The sequence below is a fragment of the Miscanthus floridulus genome, chromosome 8 (genome assembly GCF_019320115.1).
Source record: "Miscanthus floridulus cultivar M001 chromosome 8, ASM1932011v1, whole genome shotgun sequence".
Lineage (NCBI taxonomy): Eukaryota > Viridiplantae > Streptophyta > Magnoliopsida > Poales > Poaceae > Miscanthus > Miscanthus floridulus.
Genome location: NC_089587.1, coordinates 165,688,699 through 165,706,578, shown reverse-complemented (window position 1 = coordinate 165,706,578; position 17,880 = coordinate 165,688,699). Strand labels below are relative to the sequence as shown.

Sequence of the window (17,880 nt, the reverse complement as noted above, 5' to 3'; positions counted from 1 at the left end):
ACCGTGCCATCGGTGTAGATTTTAGGCTTGCGGACGCCATGCTGAAGACGCGTCCGAGGTGCAGGAGTATCCGGCGCAGCATCGTGATTAACCATCTCATGATTGGTTGCTGTTTCATGCTGAAGACGCGTCCGAGGTGCAGGAGTATCCGGCGCAGCATCGTGATTAACCGTCTCATGATTGGTTGCTGTTTCATGATTTTCAGCCTCGGTAGCCTCGGGCGGTGCAGTCGCTGTCGCCATCCCCCCATCGCCCGCACACGGGAGATGCTGCGGCGATTGGCGTGGCCCAGCAGCATCCAGTGGGCCAGGGGCAGTCGGCCCAGTGGAGAGGGGCACACCTGGCTGGCGCCCGAGTGGCCAGACCGAGGAGAATTCCTCGGGCGTGCCAGAAACCGCGTCTGCGGTACCGGTGGGCGCCGATTCCGGCGCAGATCGGCCGGAAGTTGGCGCCGTATCGCTGTCGTGTCCAGCGCCTGGAGGGGAGTCTGTTGCTGCATGCCTGTTATCACATATACTTCCAAAATTTTGATTAGCGGTATTTGGAGAATCAAACACACCGTCATGTACTAGTTCCGCCCCAATTGAAGAAATAGGAACTAGTCCTGATGGGAGAAGATTTATTTCTGCACGCAATCGTGCTCCGGCATTTGGATGCAACTCGGAGAAGGGATAAATATTTTCATCAAACACAACATCGCGAGAGATGAAAACCCGACCGGTAGGAACATCAAGACATTTGAACCCTTTATGCAAGTTACTGTAGCCAAGGAAAACACACCGTTTAGAGCGGAACTGAAGTTTATGCTGGTTATAGGGGCGCAGATTAGGCCAGCAGGCAGAGCCAAATACACGAAGAGATGCATATTCAGGTGTCTGTTTATAGAGGCGCTCTAAAGGTGTAGCCTGTTGAAGGACTGTGCTAGGCAAACGATTGATGAGAAAAACAGCAGCAGCAAAGGCTTCATCCCAAAATTTCAGAGGCATGGATGCATGTGCTAACAAAGAGAGGCCAACCTCAACTATGTGTCGGTGTTTGCGCTCAACAATCCCATTTTGTTGATGCGCATGAGGACAGGAAACATGATGGACAATGCCAATATTATCAAAGAAACTATGCAATTTTTGGTATTCTCCACCCCAATCAGTTTGCATGGTGAGAATTTTACGGTCAAATTGTCTCTCTACCATGGCTTGGAACTCATGAAATTTCTTGAAAACATCAGACTTGTACTTAATGAAATAAATCCATGTAAATTTACTGTAGTCATCAACAAAACTAACATAATATTTGTTTCTTCCAACAGAATCCATGGCAGGGCCCCAAACATCAGAGTGAACAAGCTCTAAGGGAAATTTAGAAACGCTGGAAGATCTACTATATGGAAGTTGACAACTTTTAGCCTGCTGGCAGGCATCACACACTGACTCCTTGTTTGACTCAGAAGAGCAAGGAAGATTATTACTATGAATAATTTTTGAAACAACTGGAAACGCTGGATGACCCAGGCGACTATGCCATCTAGACAAGGACGGCTTTACTACTCCAAACGCCTGCTTTATTGAATGATCTGATGGAAGGGGATACAGCCCTCGATGACATCGCCCTCTAAGGATTGTGTTCTTCGTGGCCCGATCCTTAATAAGAAAATAATCAGGGTGAAACTCAAGAAAGACTGAATTATCTTTAGTAAGGCGATGAACAGATGCAAGATTTTTCTTAGCGTTTGGAACATGAAGAACATTATTTAGATGCAAATCACGAGACTGGGCTGGAACAGTAGTATGACCAATGTGTTTAATCTCCATACCTGAACCACTGGCAGTGTGGATCTGATCACCACCGTGATACTTCTCACGGAAAGACAACTTCTCCAGCTCGCTCGTGATGTGGTCGGTCGCGCCTGAGTCAGTATACCAGTTGGTGTCGATGTTGTAGCCGGAACTTATAGCTGCAGCTACATGGCGCTCTTCTGGAACATAGTTCTCGTCGAAGCGGTGCCAGCACTTGTTCGCCATGTGCCCCCTTTTGAGACACACCTGACAGAGGGGGCGCTCATCTACGCCTCCAGATGGAGGGCGCTGGCTGCCTCCTCCGCGCTGTTGTCCACGGCCGCGCGTGAAGCCTCCGCGACCGCCGCGTGAGCTGCCACGCCCACGGTTGTTGTTGAAGGAGTGGCGCCCGCCGTTTGATCCAGACCGGACGCCCCTGTTAGCTGCATTAACAGAGGCGCCAGTTCCATCTTGGAGTTCAAGCCGTGTCTCAAAGCTGAGGAGTTGAGAATACAATTCCCCAACCGAGATCGGCTCAGCACGACCAGTGACAGATGTGATCACTGGGTTGTACTCGGCATCTAGCCCATTGCAGATGTGGGCTATCAGCTCCTCATCATCCAGCTTCTTGCCGGCTGCTGCCATCTCATCTGCATAATTCTTCATTTTGGCGACGTAATCTTGAATGGACATGTTACCTTTCCTGGTGGTGGATAGTGCAAGTCGTACGTTCATTGTCTTGGCACGATTTTGAGCAGAGTACATCCGCTCAATCTCGCCCCATGCTTGCGCCGCTGTGGTGGCGGTGCCGATGTGGGCGAATGGCTCCTTCCCAACCGAGGAGAGGATCAAGCCTAGGACCTGTTGGTCTTTGGCAAACCACTCTGTGAAAGCGGGATTGGGCGTCTTGACGATGGTCCCGTCGGCCTTCTTCTCTTCAAGCTCGGCATCTGGAGCTCCGGTCTTGCCGGTGAGGAAGCCCTCCATGAGGGCGCCGCGCACGGCGGTCAGAACCTGCGCCCGCCATAGCGCATGGTTCGTTTTGCCCAGCTTCTCGGTGATCTGGACTCCGAAGAATGGATTCAGTACGCTTAGATTCATCGCCATGGCAACCTAGGCTCTGGTACCATGTGAAAATCTCAGAGGCGCGTATGGTGGTAACGTCGGCCTCCTGATGGCGGAGGTCACGACGGCTGCGTGTTCTATTGCGTAGCGAGGAATTGCCCCTCGCGTGGCTTTTACAGGGGACTGCGCCAGGAGAGTCAGGCCTGAGATCTCGGTCTCGGTTAGTTTCCTTGTACAACAAACTCTATCTTTAGTAACTATACAACCTCCGAGATCTCGGCCTTCCAAGTCCTGCGCACAATTACCGTGCCATGCACATTTACATATCAAGATAACCTTCTATCTTTAACACTTTGGACATGGCCAAACCACCTCAACCGATGTTGGACAAGCTTTTCTTCAATTGATGCTACCCCTAGACGATCACGTATATTATCGTTCCGAACTTGGTCCATCCTTATGTGACCACAAATCCAGCGTAACATACGCATTTCCGCAACACTCAGTTGTTGGACATGTTGTCTTTTTGTAGGCCAACATTCTACTTCATACAGCATAGCGGGTCTAATCTCCATTCTAAAAAACTTGCATTTAATCTTTTGTGGTACCCTCTTATCACAGAGAATGTCGGATGCTTGGCGCCACTTCATCCACCCTACTTTTGATCCTATGGCAAACGTCTGCATCAATATCTCCATCCTTCTGTAACATTGATCCTAGATAACGGAAGGCATCTTTCTTAGGCACCACTTGACCTTCTAAACTCACCCTCTCCCTTCTCACGTCCAGCGCTGCCAAAGTCGCAGCTCATGTATTCTGTTTTAGTTCTACTTACTCTAAAACCTTTGAACTCAAGGGTCTGCCGTCACAGCTCCAGTTTCCTATTTACTCATTCCTAGCTTTCATCAACTAGCACTACATCGTCTGCAAAAAAACATACACCAAGGGATATCTCCTTGAATGTCCCTTGTCACCTCATCCATTACCCAGGCAAAGAGAAACTGACTCAAGGCTGACCCTTGATGAAGTCCTATCTTAATCGGGAAGTAATCTGTATTACCATCATTTGTTCGAACACAAGTCATGGTATCGTTGTACATGTCTTTGATGAGGGTAACATACTTTGTTGGGACTTTATGTTTGTCCAAAACCCACCATATTACATACCTTGATATCTTGTCCTAAGCCTTCTCCAAGTCCATAAAAACCATGTGTAGGTTCTTCTACTCCCTGAACCGCTGCATAACTTGTCTTATTAAGAAAATTCCTTCTAGCCCATTTCAAAAACCGTTTTTTTTTTTCTAATTTGTTGTCTAAACGAACAAGATTAGGACAAAACTTGATCAGACATTAAAATCTTTAAACACCAATAATAACTCTGAAGTTATTTAGATCTGATCACACCTTAAAACCTTAGATAGGTATTTGTCCATGAGCATAGCTAGAACTGCACTTATTTCAGAGTAGATGCAGTATGTGTAAATCTATATTAGAAAATAGTTGCAAAATCTCATAAAATTGAGCGGTTTAAAGAATATATTCTATAGAACACTAGTGGCCAAAGATATGCATTAAGACTCTGCAAAGTCAAACGTAAGTAGTATTTATTTATAGATGGAGTATTACCTAACGACGACTTTGCTTCCAAACATGCCCCCAAAAGTTCAAGTTGTTGGTTGCTAATGTTTTCCACGAATTTGGTGATGGGCTGATATCACAGCGAAGGAAACAGTTTGCCATAGGATGTAAGTGTCCAAGTCTGCGTTCAGTTGTCTGGGATTGGTCACCAGGAAGCATTCCTACCAGGAATTTTTATATAGTCAAACTTTCACCATAAACTATTCCTACCAGGAATAGCCTTAACCGAACAAGGCCTAAGTAAGCCTCTGGCGGGAGCTATGGTTAAACACCCAGGTTCAAAGCTTCGCCTGGCTTGAATTTGGAAGTCTATTCTTTTCTTAGTGAAAAATTGTATAGTTCATCATAGATTGGATCTTCTCTCTTTTTTTAACAGTTTGACATCCAAATTAATCAAGCAGACGCGTAAATCAAGAAGACATGCCGCCACTGTGTTCCTGGAGAATGAAAGGAGCTGCAGCCCGCTCACCGTAGCAGCGTATTTGTAGCGGTAGACTGAAGCGAAGCTAGCCAAGAGCATTGTCAGGGTGGAATCTGGTTCTCTATATTACAAGGATTTTCTTACATCCTAACGGTATTTTACTAAAGAATTTACAGATTTTATGGACCCAATAAACGATAATGATACGAAGCGGGCATCCGTCCGGAGTCCGGACGAACGGCTCGCCCCGCCCGCACCGCTCGCTCTTGCCCGCGCACTCGCTCCTGTCTGTCGCGCGCCCCGCCCATCGCCACGCGGATTCTACATCTGCCTGTTGCGGTCGCGGCCGCCTCCACCACGCCGCCTACCCGCTCGGACTCGTTCCACTGGGTCGCCTCCACCGTGCCAGTTTGTCGCGACACTTGCCCATACTCTCCTACCTGCCGCGACTGCATCCACCGCACCAGTTCGCTGCGCCGCCCACCCATGTTGCGCTGAAAGCGTATGTTGCAAACGTATATTTCAAGTGTGTTAGATGTTTCAGAGGTACGTTACCATTGTTTTATATGGACATTGTAAAAGTAGATCTGGATGTTACATATGTTGCAATGGCTATACACATATGTTGTAAAGTGCCTATTCAAAATATTTCATCTACTTCAGACGTATGTTGCAAGTGTTTTATCTGAATGTTGCGGTGGCTATACACATATGTTGTAAGAGTATGTTCTAATATAAAATGTATATTGCAGCAAGTATTCGGTGAACAGGCGCGAGAAGCGAGCGCAGCCGGTCCGGCATGTGCGGTCGGTCCAGAGCTCCCGCATGTACGGAGGCGCTGTGCCCATGGGGTGGTAGATTAGTAATCTTCTTTGAATATCAGTGCTTGTGAATCTGTGGTGAGTGGTAACAAACTAACCATAGTCCATAGCACATGCCACCATTACACATTTCCGCTCTTTTGTTAGCAGATTATTAATATTCCACAGGGCTTTTCCATTCAAGCAACAGCCCATGTGGTGTGCCCTGAAAGGATAGGTATTGGACCTAATAACCTGGTCGATAAGTGGCATGGTTAAACAAGTTGATGGAGCACTAATCATGCTAGGAAGACAATCGCTCTGTTCGGCTGGCTAAAAAATGATTAATACTGATGCTGATTTATTGTGAGAGAAAAATACTATTATTTTGCTGAAACGGTACGTCTGATAAGTTCAAGCGAACAGGGCCAATATATGATTGGCAGTGGGTAAGCAAATCAATCGGGCTGCAACTGGCACAAGAGGATAAGCTCACTATTCGCTGGTGTATGATAGTGCTCAGGCTACATCCAGATCCAATAGGGCCGCCTTTTTGGATGAAAGGTACAGCTCCGAGCAAGCCAAAGATGAGCAACGGCAACCCCACTTTGGGCAAGAGCTTAGGAGGATCTGGATGGCACAGCATCCGTCCTGGGGGCTGGACTCTACGCAGCCGAATACATACATCAATCGTCTTTTCCTCCTGCTCCCTCCTGATATTTTAGCTTTTCTAGCTACATTGTTTTTATGATATATATTTAGAAGGTATATATCCAAGTGCCCAGCAAAAGTTAAGTACTTAAAAATACTCAAATCGTGAAAAACTAAAATGGACATCCCTAGTGCTTCCACTCTATAACTGGATAGCTCTCAGCATAATCATAATACTAGCCTTGACACAAAAATCTCAAAATAGAGTTTAGACCCAACTTGGAAACACCTCTGGGAACATCCTAGTACACTTGTACCGCCTACATTATGGAATTGCTACGGTGCATGCACTGCACGAATCTGAAACACCATTCAGGCAGATTTTCGCTATGCCAGGTCAGGACACATTGATCACCATCATCCAAAGCAAAGGAGAACATCCTATCAATGTAATCCAGTCAGAAAGCATCGATGCAACAAATTCGTGGCAGGCAAAAGAGATAACTGATTTAGCATTGCACATCGGATGATAGAGATTTCGATCACGACTTAACAAGAAGTGACCTCTTGTCAGTTGTCGCCATAGCACAACACCAACCATGGCAAACAGAACACGACAATGAACTTAACCAAACCACTCGATGGCAAAGAAGAAAAAAGATGTTCCATCAGATTTTACCCCCACCAAAATGCACCAGATAACTCCATATACAAGGGCCAGTAAACATATATTGATGGGGAACCACACAAACAATAAGGATGCAAGAGATGCTGTAATATATAACCACAAGCTCTCCCCGAAATAGCATCCATGTGTCAATTCTCGTCTGGACAAAAGCTATGTTGTGCCAATGTTTCATTCCAGTGCAGTACTACGAACGTCTCCTTGTGACAAATCATTACCTACCATCTAGAAGTAATGTACACATGTTATTCCGTCTCATTCAAGTGTAGGACCCGAATGATTAGCTATGTGCTCGTCAAAATACACCGTAAAAGCAATTAAGGTATATTACAGCATTTAATGCTCAGCCACAATCTTGGAAATATTCCATTGATTTTTATCCAACAATGCAGGAGGAAACCTGCTGGTTCAATACTAGTAGCAGAAATGAAATGCAAACTGGCAGTGGAAAATTTGTGTTACCCATGAGGCAAAACTTCTCTGACAAATATTAAGCGCCTTTAATAGTCTATAGGTCGCACAAGTGACACAATTATTACCAACTTTGGGTGGATAATAACTGAAGGAGGGAAAACTTTCCTTTTCATTTTAACATCTCAAAGAGTTTCTCTGCAACCTGCATAGTAACAACGATCAAAACAAGTAAGCTAGTGTTCAGTAAACTAAGTACTGGCCACATCAACAAGATTAATAGATTTTTTTCGATTAATAGATATGAGTATATGGCCACACATAAGCAGGAAGCACTCACATTCTTGTCAACGCATTTCCAGTAATCAAAGTACTGGCCGGTACAGTGCTTGTGCCCAGTCTCGTCATTCTCAATCCTCTTAACACATTTCTGCGCACACAACGTAAGTTTCATAAGCTCTTGCTCCAGTATCACAGCCAAAGATAATATACTCTATACTAGTAAATAACGCATGGAGAATTTCTTGAAACGAAACTGGCAGAAAACCTGAAGTTCTAGGATTGTGAAATTGCAACATAAGCACAGAATAACAAGGTGGCCACTAGTATTACTACCATTGGGGTCCAACTTAGATGTCACCATAAAATGCTTAGCTAAACTTATAAGACTTCGACCACTAGTATACATTAATAATTAATATATTTACTATTTAGATATGTTATCTGAGAATTATACTAGCAGATTCATCATCAAGTGTTCTTCGTTATCATTTAATTAGCTTTTGTTAGTATGTACTTAGAAACAAGAGTAGTCAAAGGTGTCTATATGAGGTCATGTCCATTTCCTAATTGGAAAGTAAATTGGAATGCACATAGTGACAGGTTCATAAAATTATAGATAAAACGGGTGGGAGGTATGAATGCGGTCTAAACCTAACTTGTCAATTCCATTCCGGAGGCCATTCCGGTTTTGCTCTTGGAACGGAACATTCTGATACCGGTGCATTCCAGTGAACCGTTCCGGTTTTCATTACTTTACATATTTTAGGAATACACAAGTTTTTAGAATATCAGAAATCACTCACAAATAATAATGAAAATAGAAGAACAGTAACTTGGGCCGGCCTGCTAGTATGTATTGGGCTTTGAGTCTTTTACCTGTGTGCCATTATGAAAGTTGGGTCTAACCTCCACGCCACTAAAAAGTTCGAGCATACCTGTATGCCCAAGTCGAACTTGGTTTTACCCTCTGTGCCATTCCGTCCCTAGTCTGTTTGGTTTTGGCCGTTTGAGAGCTCTTACATGCGGGTCCGGGTAGGGAAAATGTCTGAAATGTCCTTCTCTCATGACTCTACCCTCTTGCTTCTCTCTATGCCATGTGGGACCAAGCTGTCAGCAAACACATCTCCTCTATCTGTCCTTCACCTCCGCCCTCGCCGCTCTGTGTGCCACCACCGCGTGTGCCAGGACGCACCGCCTGGGCCGCCGCAACCGCGTCCAGCGCGTGCGGGCGCGCCGCCTGGGCCGCCACAGCCGCGTCCAGCGCGTGCGGGCGCGCCGCCTGGGCCGCCACCACCGCTCGTGGGCACGCAGGCGCAGCCACGGCCGCGGGAAGGTACCTGGCGCAAACCGCCGCTACGGCCTCGACGCGATGACAGCGCCACGAAGCCCCGCTCCTGCCGGCCCTACGAGGAGCGCCGCCGCCGGCGCCACCGGCTCCGCTCCCAGCCAAAGCGCCCGCGCGGCCTGCTACGCCCCCGGTACCGGCGCATGCGCGGTCTGCTCCGCCCCCGGTACCAGCACGGACGCGGCCTGCTCCGCCCACGGTCCCGGCGAACGCGGCGCCGACTTGGAGTGCCAGAACGCCCACTCGGCCGATGTGGAGGAGATGCGGCCAACTCTTCCCATGGCGCGCCGCCGCGGACACCCGCCATGCCGGCGGACTCCTGAGCAACCCGCGGCGAGCTCCTCCCTAGCCACCGCGGGCGCGCGCGGGGCTCCGTCCCGTCCACCGCGGCACGCACGAGGGCTCCGCCCCAGCCACCGCCGGCCGCTGCGGCGGCGCACGGACGAGCTCCGCTCCGGAGACCGCGACTGCGCGTGGACGAGCTCCCCCGGCCATGGCGCTCGGCTTGTCTCCGGGGGCGCGCAGGCGCAGGCGAAGTCGAGCGAGGAGTAGGAGGGGGAGACGGCGAGGAGGCTGGGGCGGAGGTGGCCGCGCGCGCGGTGGAGGTGGAAGAAAAGCGGCGCCGTTCCCCGTCGGAGAGGAGGTGAGAGGAAAGGAATGAACGTGGGCCCACATGTCATTGGCATTCAGGTCTAAGGGCATTCAGGTCTTTTCTCTCTCCGCGCAGTTAACCACCGTTAGCACCAAAACTGGACGGAATGGCACAGAGGGTAAAACCAAGTTCGACTTGGGCATACAGGTATGCTCGAACTTTTTAGTGGCGTGGAGGTTAGACCCAACTTTCATAATGGCACACGGGTAAAAGACTCTTGGGCTTTTACCCAACTCAGTACAGGGAACTAACCTCATTCAATTGAATTTAACTGCAGCCTCACGTCCAGGTTTCAGGAACACTCCACATGCACCGCCGTCACCTACCTCTAGACATCCCGTTCCAAGCAGCAAGCAAGGCACCAAAGCAAACGCAACGCCATGAGTGCTAAGTTCCCCATAATAAAAAAACTCCAGACGGTAGAAAGGCACTTCTATCGATTGCGGGGTCGGAGTGCTAGAACAAGACTCGACTACTCGAGCAGTCGTCCATGGTGCCTGGTCGTTCGGCATCAGCGGGGGCGGGGGTAGGGGCACAAGAACAGGACTCGAGCAGTCGAGCGTCTTCCTCCTTGAGGACGGTACCGGCATCAATGGAACTCTCAATCCCGCCTGGAATGACCGGAATCACCCAGTATCCTGGCCGGTACGGGATGCAGCTTCTTCTGTTCCAGTCTGCACGCCGGCACGAGGTATACCGGCCGTTCTAGGTGGTACCGGAACGGAATTGATAACTATGGTCTAAACCCAAGATACAGTCCCCTTTTACTTTATATAATACTACTAGTCTCTCAGCAAAATATAGTTGCTAAAACAAATAATGGAACTTTCTATTCCAAAGGTCCTTGAGATAGTATAAAATTCTACAGAAATATAATATAAGCAGATTTTCTTTCTAGCGAAGGTTATAAGCAGACCATATTTTGACCTATCAACTTGGCTCAAAAGGATATCCCAAGAGCAGCCTGACTTAAACAAAAACAACAGATAAAGATTTCAACAAAAGTCCAAAAACACTCTTCAATTGATCAAGAACTTGGCTTAATGCACATTGTTCTAGCAAGTTTATAGGATGTATCATTCATACACATAAATTAATCAAGTTCACTAGCACATAAGCAACAGCCAATACGAAATGAAGAACCAACAACTTATATAGCAGCATATTACCTGATATTCATACCACTGTGACACACACTTAACCTTTGAGCGTTCCTCTAGGAGCGCCTTTGGATCAGTTACCTCCTCATCCGCCCTGTAACACAATGCAAGATACAGAGATTAAAACAAGAAATCAAATTGAATTTCTAGCATTAGAGAACTCGACAAAATCAAGTAAGAAAAAAAGGCAACTACCATCTAGCATGAACACGTGTTATTAATTGAAAAACGATACAAGTGATTTGTATTTCTAGATGAAGTTTTCAGGAACCTCTTAGCATGCCAAAACATTTTCAACAATACTTGCAGAAATACACTAAGCTATTGAACATCAAACCACAGAGCTGATGTACCATTTTGGTTTACAAACGACATGCTAATTGCCAACCAATGGAAACTAAATCTATTCTACACTTGTTCCATGTCAAGCTTGGCAAAAGAGGTTCACATAACTCATAACTCACAGAGGATTAACAACTTACTTTTTAACTATTCTAACATAAATGCTGTGCTGAATGGAGATAGAGCTGAGGAAGCATCTAGGAACATTTTGAAGTTTCTTAGGAATGTCACTTTTAGTGAATATAACAATCAGAGGCAATGAAAGGAAACTAGAATAAACACATCTGTTTTAAAAACTACTTCCTACCCTGCCTACACACCACTCTTCTGCCCAACACCTAATAACTGGCAACTGGCTAATCCTGACTAGATGCTACAAGTTGCCTAACCTTCTTCCTAGCGTCTAAACAGTTTTTAGAACACTAATCAGTACCGATGAAAGCATTCACAATTCACACCAAAAAACAATGGCACAAACACAAACATCAAATCACACATAAACAAAGACGATGCAACTGTTTGTTTGGTGAGTGGTGACCCATGCGTCATCCTATCGATCCTGCGGTCCTGCCAATGCCGCAGGCTGGGTGAGGCTGGCACCCCCTTAACCGAGCAACAAGTAATTCAACGCACGGCACCAATAAGCAACGCGCCTGATACTCGTCTATCAAATCCACTACATTGCATCCACGAATTTCTCAGGGAGTAAAGAGTAAACAAGCATCCACGGATTTGTCAGGAAGTAAATCCACGAATTTCTAGAGGCACGACCGATCCGAGCATCGTCAACGGGAACCCGGTCGATCCACGCGCGATGCTTGGATACAGATCAGAGAGAGGAGACCGCAAGGAACAGAGTATGGATGGGGATGGATCAGATGGGATTACTCACATGGGCGACCGACGAACTGCGGCGAGCAGATGAAGAGCCTAATCCAACTGCAGAGGACAGCAGGGATTAACCTTAAGGAATGAAAAAACAGATGCCTTGCATGAATCACGAAAAAAGAGACGGATCTGGACTCACCGGAGCGAGAAGAGAACGGCAAGGTCGGAGGGGGCGGCGGAAATGGGGGTGGTGATTTTTATTTTTATTTTTGATTATGGGGGTGGTGATGAGCACGGGGGAGGAGGGGACGAACTGACGAAGAAGCTTCCGGACCCAGGGGTGGGTTGGCGAGGAAGCGGGTCTGTTGGGCTGGCCCGCGCGCCGTGAGATGGGCCCGATAGTTCTGGCGTGAGTGGATGACTATTTGAAATATTTTTGTTCGATTAGAAACATGTTTTTGTTTTAGGAATTCGTTGATAATAATGTCTGAACAGATCTATTGAACCAAATTTGGGCCATGGATTTATTTTTTTTAATTATTTATGTATATATCTCGGGTACAAAAATATGACGTAATCATCTGATTTTGATAGCATTTCCATTTAATTAGAAGACCTATGGGTTTCGCAAAAAAAAAGACCTATGGCTACTATATTCTTTCTCGTAATTATACAATTTTTTAATGGTGGGTTTTATTCTCCACTTCTGCTATACAGGGAGGTCCTGTTTGGATGACCGGTATTTGGTCTATTACCTCTGTATTTTACAGGCCCGAAAAGTTTTGCGACGTTGCCAGAAAAAAGCTTGCTTGGATGGTCAGTATTCCGTATGAATTTACCACCGGTTTTGTGTGTTACAACCGGAAAAAAAAAATCTCCTCACGAGGCAACACTTTTTTTCCGCTTACCTCTCGTGCAGCGCTCGAGCAAAGGTGCTCACTTGGTCGAGGCGGTCTGCTACCTTTTCTTCCTCGCCTCCGGTCGAATCTTCGCAACCAACCTCGGATGGGGCCTACATCGACGACGGCAACATCGATCTGCGACAACAGCCTTGGCGACGAACTCGATCTACGCGGCAACGGCAGCCTCGCTCTGACACCATCCTTGGCAGCGGCCTCGATCTATTACGGCGACGGTAGCTTGATCCGCGGCAGCATGCTTGGCGGCGGCCTCGAGCCCTCGATCTACACGACCAGCGTTGTCTGCAGTGTTGATCAGCATCAATCGCCATGGTTCCCGGCCACAGTTCGTCGATTGTCGCTGAGCTTACTGACGTAGCCCAACCTATCGGCAAAGCCATGCGGAATGGTGCTCATTTTTGTTGTTTTGTATTGATCAGATCTTTGGTATTCGTTGCTTCGATCTGGAAATTTTGGGCTCCTTTGTTTTGTATTGATCAGATCTTTGGTATTCGTTGCTTCGATCTGGAAATTTTGGGCTCCTGTTTGAGCTTTGATATAACATCTCTTCAGTTTTGGTTTTAATTTGATGCCTGTTCTCGAACTAGTAAGTACCCCGCGCGTTGCCGCGGGTAGTTGGTTAGGCGTAGATATGCACATGGTTATAATAATTATCAAGAACAGGGAGAACACAAAATTTGCATTACCCTGATAGAAAATATATTTTTTACCCATCATGTTACTTGCATAGAAAACTCTGTGCTATAAGTCTACAACTGAATGCGATAACTGAAGATCTTTGCACTAAATACTGCCAAAACTCATCATCCTTCCTTGCACCAGATATGTAGATCTTTGCACTAAATACTGCCAAAACTAAAGTGGCTGTAACAATATTAGCAGGATACATCCACGGCAGTAATGAAGGTGTAAACCATACTATCCATCAGAGGAAGGACAGTTTGGACCTTGGGAATCGCCTAAATCGTCATCCTGAAAAGGTAATGGCATTATGTAAATGTCTTATGATGATCATCAGCATATCTGAACATAGTTCTGCACCTCTTCGTTTTGTGGTTTTTACCCCTTCGATTTTGCTCTTGATAGCATTGCCGGCGCCCTATGTCCAAGGAAGGATGATGAGTTGTACCATCACCCATGGCACTTGTAGGCACTCCATTGACTATGCCACAAACAAAATTCATGGGCATTGCTATTTTAGAAGCTGTAATACCATTAAGCCTAAGAGGGTGATGTGAAGTAGTTGCAGCTGACAAATGTTCAAGAGGTCTATAGGTGAAAAGCATATGGTTAGACTTTATCTGTGAAACCAAATGGGTAAGTTAAAGAAGCACCATCTAGGGAGCAGAGGGCTACATTAAGTTTCATGTACTCTAGAAAGTTTGGTCCTCCTTGTAATATAGGTGAACATATAAATTCAATTCCGCTAGGTGATCTGTTAACCATCTTGCTATATTATATAAGCTACATTTTGGGTGGATAGGTGATCAGTATATGCAGATTTTTTTACTGTACATCGACCTGAAATATTTCAGTCCAATATACTTGCAGGAAGTCTAAATCATAGATTATGAAATGTTTTCTTCGATATACATGCAGGAAGTCTAAATCGTAGAATCTTGAATTCTGGATGTAAATCATCCTTGCAGCAGAAAGTGATAGCAATTAAAAGAAGGCTTGTTGGGTACCATAAAAAATGAATGAACCTATCACCCCCCCTAATCACCTGATGAGGAAATATGCTACCATGACATGCAAAAATACTGTAGCTGTTTGTTGTGAGAGAAAAATGCTGTTCGGCTAGTATTAAAGCCGGCTGATAAGTCGGCTGAAGCTGTTTTGTTGTGAGAGAAAAAATACTGTAGATTCTAGCTGATACTTCTATTTGCTGCTACGTTGAGAGAACGGAAAGCATTTATGTATAGCATATTGGTAAAAAGCAGGGATAAAATAAGTGACGACTAATTTTGTGGCACACTACCTGAGCCCTTGTAGATACATAATGATACAGATGGTAACAGATATAATACATCACAAATTCATAATAGGTGTACGCTTATGTGGCATACCTTTGAAATTATATATGTGTGTAGTTTTGTCAGCTGGCGCTTCGAAATTTCATGGGTGTCCTCATTCTTCAACAAACCTTGGTACTGCGTAACATACGAATGAATCTACCAGTAAGCAAATAATGATAGGATGAGTGACCATAGGCATGTTAGAAACCTAATCTGAACTTTTTAAGTCATTGAAGGCGCTTTCAGAAAATTCTGCGTACGCCTGCAGATATAAACAACTGTGAGGAGAACATCTGCACATACGACAACTGCGAGGAGAGAGCCAAGAAAAAATGTTAGCAATATCTAATGAAGATATCTCTTCTCTATGAGTACAACATACAAATATAGAAGCTGACTTTGTACTTCAGAAAAGGCAACTGAACATAAAGGACTGCATATGCAGACCATGGTTATGAAGGGAGAAAATATACATGATTCTACAAAATACTTATTCCTGAACTCAGTGTCAAGTCAGTTGGCAAGCATTTGGAAATTGGATAGCACAGCAAGATTCCATATTATTTCATACCATGAGACGGCCATATGCTGGACACATCAAGAATCCATATTGTTTCATACCATGAGAAGGCCGTATGCTGGACAACCCTCATCATGTTTGGGGCCCATAAGCTGAAGCAACAATCAAAGAAGCAGCGGCAACGGCAAGGTAAAGAGGAACCAAAAAAAAGGAACTAATTAGCACAGGAAGCTAACCAACAAATGTGGCAGGAAAAGAGAACAGTGCTATGAACACAAATTTATGCTGGTATTCACCTTTGTAAGCATCTGAGCAGGCACCATGACCTCAGGCTGTCATTCTGAAACGCACCAATGAAGGAAATTAATTTGGAGAAACGTTGAAAAAGGAGATAGAAGCCCCAAAGAATGAGATTTGTAAGCCGAAGCTTGTGAAGAAAATGAGAAAGAGGCTGCTCGGCGGAGAAGACAACACGTCATGAATCAGACTTTGAGGAGGACTGCACACAGATGAAGAAGGGCAAAGGACATAGGGGGTCGGAGGCGCCGGAGGAGGGGAATAGCGTCGAGGCGGCTGCAGACGCGGGACAGCACGCGTGGGTGCGAGGCCACAACGCGGATGGCAGCCTGGGGCGGTGGACAACAGACTGGGGCGGCGGAGGGTGCCGGGGCGGTGCGGATCGGGGGGTTTTCTTTCCCGTCTCTTCTGGGATAATTAATTTTTTACCATTATAACAGATAGCGTCTCCTTAAATAGTAGCTCTAGGTTTGACGCTACGCTTTTAACAGCAGAGAGAGAAAAATGATATATATTTACTACTTGTGCTCGCGTGGCACGCTAGCTTCGTTGTCCAGCTCGAATCCGAATCAGCAGCCCTATGCCAAAAGTTAGTCATGCCCCTCCCCTTATTGGCCCCGTTCGCTGGTCTGAACTTTGGCTGAAACTGGCTGAAAAACACTGTTCCGGCTGAATTATTGTGAGAGAAAAACACTGTTCCGACTGAAAAAAACAAGCCGAACAAGCCAAACTTTAAAACAAGCGAACGAGGCCATTGTCATAGATTAAAGGATGGAAGGCTCATGATAGCGTTCCTTCGGCAAGTCACATCGTACCGTACGGCTCTATATCCAGCGTTGAAACATCATCCAACGGCTGCTAGCTTTCTCTCATATGATACTTTAGTTTTCCTCCGTGAAGCTAGGCGGCGCGCTGGTTTTCATCGGGCTGCATGAACCCGCGCCCGCGCTCGCCGTTTGAAGGAGCCAAGCAGTCCTGCGCTGCCGCCTGTCGTCCAGAGGGGCCGAGCCGTCGAGCTGCACAAGACGACGCCGGTCAGCAGCGTCGCCGCCGGCCCGAGCCAAGCAACCCTACGTCGCCCCGAACAGTCCTATGCCGCCGCCCATCGTCCGGAGGGGCCGAGTCGTCTAGCTGCACAAACCGACGCAGGGACACCGTTCAGAAAGGTCAGTAGTTCAGTTCAGGTAGTACTTTAGTTCTTTCAGATAGGTCAGCAGTTCAGTTCAGATAGTTCAGTAGTTCAGTTCAGATAGTTCAGTAGTTCACCACATGAAGTTCAGATAGGCTAACTTATTTATTGCTTTAGAATTAATATGTTTCATCTATGTGTTATTTATTGTTTACAGCAGAAGCATTGTGAAAGACAAATCTGGTTTATGTGAAAGGCAATGGAAGAACTTGACAAGGAAAAACCTCAAGTTAGTTTGAGATTTAAAAATTCACTTGAGGCTTGGCGGTTTTGGGTGGCATGTTACATACCTATAACTTATACATTTATACATGTTTTTGTCAATCTAAATCTAAATTAATCATTTTAATTTTATCTGCAACGACAAAAGAAAAATGATGTTATTCAGCCCCAAGTCCAATCGGAGAATGACGGTAGCAACAAAGAAGCAATTCCGCGGTCTCAAGAATACAATGTCATTAGCAGTTTTACTCAACTCATAACAGCTACAACTTGTGTCGATGATAACCTTTAGTTCTAAGTATGTATAGGCTAGTTAGATAACATTTTGGACAGGGATAACTATAGTATTTTGCAGCCTAAATGTAATCTTTTGCGGCTTTACTATAGTCTTTTGTGGCCTGAATGTACATGGCAAATGCTTCAGTAGTACTAAATATTATTGGAACATAGCACATAAATCTGAAGTGTGAAGTGTGCTTATCTCTTTACCAATCGTGTGCTTGCTAAAATGTTCTATTTGTGTGCAAATCTGATGTATTTCCAGAGCAAAAATGGCTTTGTTTCTGTGCAAATCTGATGATGCAAAGTGGTGTTCTCCATTATAGAGGGAATATGTCAACACATAAAGGAAACATCAATATGCTGTAAATCTGCTGCAGTTC

The 17,880-nt window shown here is 45.8% G+C and overlaps 1 long non-coding RNA gene and 1 other non-coding gene across 3 annotated transcripts; both read right to left on the bottom strand.

Annotated features, from left to right (window-relative positions):
• Positions 1 to 2,260: 2,260 nt before the first annotated feature.
• On the bottom strand, positions 2,261 to 2,399 carry LOC136478832 (small nucleolar RNA Z247). The gene has a single exon (XR_010764506.1). It is a non-coding gene; the product is annotated as a small nucleolar RNA Z247 (small nucleolar RNA).
• Positions 2,400 to 13,813: 11,414 nt separating this feature from the next.
• Positions 13,814 to 16,149, bottom strand: LOC136473924 (uncharacterized). Of its 2 annotated transcripts, none has more exons than XR_010762809.1 (4): positions 15,807 to 16,149; positions 15,042 to 15,662; positions 14,036 to 14,134; positions 13,814 to 13,944 (listed from the first exon to the last, which is right to left on the bottom strand). It is a non-coding gene; the product is annotated as an uncharacterized lncRNA (long non-coding RNA). The 2 variants fall into 2 exon arrangements; XR_010762808.1 differs by having other exon boundaries at positions 13,821 to 13,944; positions 14,014 to 14,134.
• Between the last annotated feature and the right edge of the window lie 1,731 nt (positions 16,150 to 17,880).